Consider the following 5,069-nt stretch of genomic DNA (forward strand, 5'->3'; position numbering starts at 1 on the left):
GTGTGGAGGAGGGGTAAGAAGGACATGATGGAAGCTATGAAGATGATGAAGAGACCTTCTATTTTAGCCTAATTTAGCAAATGTGAATGTTTTTGTGTTGTTAAGCACACTTTTTATTTAGTGTTTTCATAAAAGCCTTTAAAAAAGCCTTAAAAAATAAAAGCTTTATACATTTACTACTACTATGGCTTAAAAATCATTCGCTATCATCTTAGCTATCGCCTGATCAGGACTCAGCTGTTTGGCTGGGGTCATTTGTTTTGGAAGAAATGTTCTTGTTTTGGTATACCTGCAGTTTCCTTTAAGTCAGTGGATGCTGACATACTTGGATCAAAACAGGACACTTCTCCAGCATCAGTGGGTGTAAGGGAGAGGGTAAGCTGTCCTCCGTGTCTGTGCAGGTTTTTTGTTGACCTTGCTCTAATGGATATTTTCATTGCCTCCAATATCACTGAAATCCAGCCAAATTTGCCTCCTTTTCTCTCTGTCGCTTTGTGCTGGACTGTACAACTACGCTTGCTGTCTTTGGAGTATATATAGCGTGCTCATCGTCCCTGCCTGCATGAACAGCAGCAGCTGAAGATTCTGCTCTCCCAACGGAAATCACTCTTCTCGTTCTCTACAAAGAATCTGCTCTTCGAACCGACTCGTTTGTGAACAACACATCGCTCCACTGTGGTGGCCCACAAAGAAAGCAGCTGACAGTCGATCGACAGTACCTCTCTTGCTGTGTATATCAGATGGTTTAAGTGTCAGATCATTTTAGTTTTAAAGCACCTAATTGCAATTATTATTTTATAACATGTATACAATGTCACTGTGTTTGTGTGAAGCACTCGTGTCCCCCAAAACAACACACACACATAGTGCCTCTCACAGACACAGTCAGACTTTATATAATGTCTTATTCCACAATGTTTGTGTGAAGCACTCCTTGTATCCCCTAGTACAACACACACACACACAACTCATTTTGTATTCCTCACAGAGGACTGGCAGATGATTCCTCATTCAGCCAGTGCTCAGGCTGCATGAACAGACAAGCACAGCTGTCAACACAGCATGAGGACACAGAGAGACAAATCAAAAGATCTTGAATCAAACAAATATGCTCCTGTGTTTGACCTGAGGGTGGCGCCACAGGGTACATGGAGTCATACATGCCAATCTGCATCTCAGATTTTTATATTTACATGTGAAATTACTGAAAAACATTCTCACCAAAAAGTTTATGAGGTCATTCAAACCAATTTCCTAGCTCATCGTCTTGGAATCATGAATCCAAATTTTAAAAAACTTCATTCAAATCTGTTGATTTTCTCCAAGCCCTTTTTCTTCAGTGGACGTGCAAAGTCTGGTAATCATCTCTGTCTGCTGGATTCAAACTGTTGTCATACCATTTCAGTATAAAATATATTGCTGCATATTAAAACTGTAACAGGTACTGTACTGTGTGGGATTCAGTATTATATGGATGGTAAAACACTGCTTCCATCCTCCTTCCTTACTAGGATTTTGTCATACTCTCTTTTAGTGTGTCTGTGTGATGGAGAAAGAGTGAAAGGCATCAAATGAAGACATAGCTGAATTCTGGGGTGAAGTATTCCACATGACTGCACTGTGCTATAATCTATTCAAGACATGCACTGCTGAAGCTGCTGAAGGTGTGCTCTGTGAACTGCACATATGGTCCAGATGGACACTGGGTGCGCACACACACGCACACACACACACACACACACACACACACACAAACACACACACACACACACACACACACACACACACACACACACACACACACACACACACACACACACACTTCCATGCTGGCATCAATCTGATCATCTCCATGATTTCTTCTTTCTAGTTCAGGGCTCTTGACCTTCACAATACTTTAAAATCACTATTTATACAGGGAGTGCAGAATTATTAGGCAAGTTGTATTTTTGAGGAATAATTTTATTACTGAACAACAACAACCATGTTCTCAATGAACCCAAAATACTCATTAATATCAAAGCTGAATGCTTTTGGAAGTAGTTTTTAGTTTGTTTTTAGTTTTAGCTAATTTAGGGGGATATCTGTGTGTGCAAGTGACTGTTACTGTGCATAATTATTAGGCAACTTAACAAAAAACAAATATATACCCATTTCAATTATTTATTTTTTACCAGTGAAACCAATATAACATCTCCACATTCACAAATATACATTTCTGACATTCAAAAACAAAACAAAAACAAATCAGCGACCAATATAGCCAGCTTTCTTTGCAAGGACACTCAAAAGCCTGTAATCCATGGATTCTGTCAGTGTTTTGATCTGTTCACCATCAACATTGCGTGCAGCCAATACGTTCTCACTCCCAACTCGTCAAACGTGTGACGCATGGTCAGGCTCCCTCTGCTGCACTTATGGACGCGCAGGGTACCCCTCTCGCGTCGGGAATTGACGTGAAGGGTCCTCCGATTGAAGAGATTGCTGCGGAAGTGCCTGTTGTCGGTATATTTAGACATTTTCCAAATCACATTGTAGTGACGTATACAGAACACAATAAATTATATAATGTAAACAACTACCTGAAAAACAGGTAGAACAATACTTTTGTATCGTTTATTGCATTTACGGAGGGAGTGATGTATGCTGGGTAATGGCACAGCTAGCTACTGGGTGACTTTATTCACCTGCTTCGGCTGTTATCAGTCCATACAATGGGCGTTATTAGCACAAATCAGTCCCATAGATATGGGCCATCTCCTGCTAGATTGTTCAGAAGGTTGTTCTCATCCATCCAGATGGAGGATCACTAACAGGAGCGTGGGAAGACTCCAGAATCCACTCTGGCTGGAATCCGGTGGATATGCAGTGTGTACAGGTAAGACCATTTAAACGGACAGCATTTATAGAATGACTATTAAAAGTCAGCGAGTGTCAGTAATGTTAATGTGGTTATCTTAGTAATACACAGAGTGCTAATATAACAGCTTTAAGATGCATTTGTAGATATTATTACGTGTTTTACCGTCTTTATGGTGCTAGCTTAAAGTTACGGTGTAAACGTTAGCTTATATTGGAGTAAAGCTGTTACTGGTTAAACGATGTTAGCACAGAAATATTAGCTTCTGTCATGACTGATGAAGTTACTAGTTAATAAAGTTTCCAGTAAAGTGTTTAATCGCAGCCACAGATTGACAGCAAATATCTCGATTAGCTTCAGTGCATCTATAATAAATATGTGCAAGTTTCAGTGCTTCGTTTAAACTGTATGATACTTATACTGACCCAGGGTCAGTGTAAAATACAATCCTAGCTGTGTGAACAAAGCCTGGCTCCTTTAATCCTGCATGACAAACCTCAGGATGCAGGTTATTATTACTCTTTCCTGCTGGCACACCTGTCACACCTGAGAGTCAGCTAGAAACTTACAGTGACGTGGACATCATGCAAAGACTGCCAGACTCTGTAATACTGCAAATGATCAGTGACTCAGGTTATCACTAAACTTTAAATAGTACCTCTGTGTCTCTGTGTGCTGAACATTTAGGATTGAGTCAGGCTGCATTGACTGTGGGACTTTAATGTGTTAAAAGCAGGTTGAAGACGGCTCAGAAACATTTGAAGATTCAAATTTAGCATTATGGCTGCTGGTGGTTTGTAAAGCCTCTACTCAGCTGTATTTTTGTTACTAATTTATGTTTGTTGTTGTTTAACACAGATTTCAGAAGAGCAAATATGCTTAATAGTTTAACTAGATTTCATTTGTCAGTGTGGGACTGCTGAGTCACCTGAAGAACTCATTTCATTCATTCTCCACATGATGTTCATATACAGAAATGTTTCACAGGAACTGATTTCTCCCAAAGGGTGAACTAGTGTGTTTCCATAGATTTCCTCTGTATGAATGTACTTTTAAATGAAGGCAAGTGTTTGTCCTTTTTTGTTCCTCAGGTACAGTACGTGATATCAAGGGCAGGCGGTCAACACTGGGGGAAGACAAGAAGCAGACGTACTTCCAAGAGGGAGCTGCAGTGAGGTCAGAGGTCAGAATCTGAAACAGCTCAGGTTTATATTTTAGAGGTTATAAAAAATCAAAATGTATTTATAAAGAAACCTTTAAATAATAGTCATAATTATGATTATTATAAGAAATATCAAACATTTAAGTGTTAGCCCTGCGATAAACTGGCAGCCTGTCTTTGTCCTGTATCAGCTGGGATAGGCTTCATCCTCCCGCAACCCTGAATTGGATACATTGTACTCCAATTATGTAATCTGATCATTTACAAACTCAAGGTATCTAATCAAAATGTAAGTAATAATTATAAAATGGGAAAGCAGAAATAAGTGTGACATGAATGTAAATGTGTTAGCTGACATAGAGGACAGCTACATGTAGTCTGAAAAACCTTTGTTGTCAAGTTTGCAGGTATATCAGCATGAGACATTCTTACATAGAAGAGACTGTAAAAGTCTGACTCAGTGAAGCATTATTGGTCCCGTCTGTTTGGATAAATATAGTAAGTTGATGTACGTCCATTTATTGACACATTTTCTTAAGTGCTTATCCAGTTCAGGATCACAGTGGAGCTGCAGCTGGATATGTTCAGTAAATAAACCTTACAAAAGTTAACAATAAACCTGCATCCATGTACGTTGTTGTCCACAGGATGAGAAAATCAAACTGGAAGACTGTGTAACATGTTAATAAATGTTTGTGTGTTTATGCCTGTGTCTTTCACAGGAGGCGCTGGAAGGTTTCCCTAATAGTTCCTGGTGAATCAAAGCAGAACCATAAAGGTTGCTGGACTGCATGATGGCCTTACCCCTGAGCAGTCATCCTGTTAAAGGAGGAACCAGTTAGAAGCTGTTTTCAAAGTAGCTGAGCAGATTTCATCTCACGTAAGCAATTAACTGTTTGTTCATCTGTTCTGCCACTTAAAGAGCATTTAAGGACGTCTTTTGAGTGTCCAGTTGAATTAATTCTACTGGCTCTCATGGTCATTTGTTATTATAGACATATTTTTCATGTTCATCCAGCTATTTAGTAAATTCTATCTATTTAGTAA

At 39.3% G+C, this 5,069-nt stretch overlaps 1 long non-coding RNA gene across 2 annotated transcripts; it reads left to right on the plus strand.

Annotated features, from left to right (window-relative positions):
- The first annotated feature begins 2,706 nt into the window (after positions 1-2,706).
- LOC146677111 (uncharacterized) lies at positions 2,707-5,069 on the plus strand. Of its 2 annotated transcripts, none has more exons than XR_014907486.1 (3): positions 2,707-2,878; positions 3,952-4,043; positions 4,745-5,069. It is a non-coding gene; the product is annotated as an uncharacterized LOC146677111 (long non-coding RNA). The 2 variants fall into 2 exon arrangements; XR_014907485.1 differs by having other exon boundaries at positions 3,952-4,036.

The sequence above is a fragment of the Rhamphochromis longiceps genome, linkage group LG2 (assembly GCF_057381845.1).
Source record: "Rhamphochromis longiceps isolate RC_006_pf linkage group LG2, R_longiceps_female_GT1.1, whole genome shotgun sequence".
Classification (NCBI taxonomy): Eukaryota; Metazoa; Chordata; class Actinopteri; order Cichliformes; family Cichlidae; genus Rhamphochromis; species Rhamphochromis longiceps.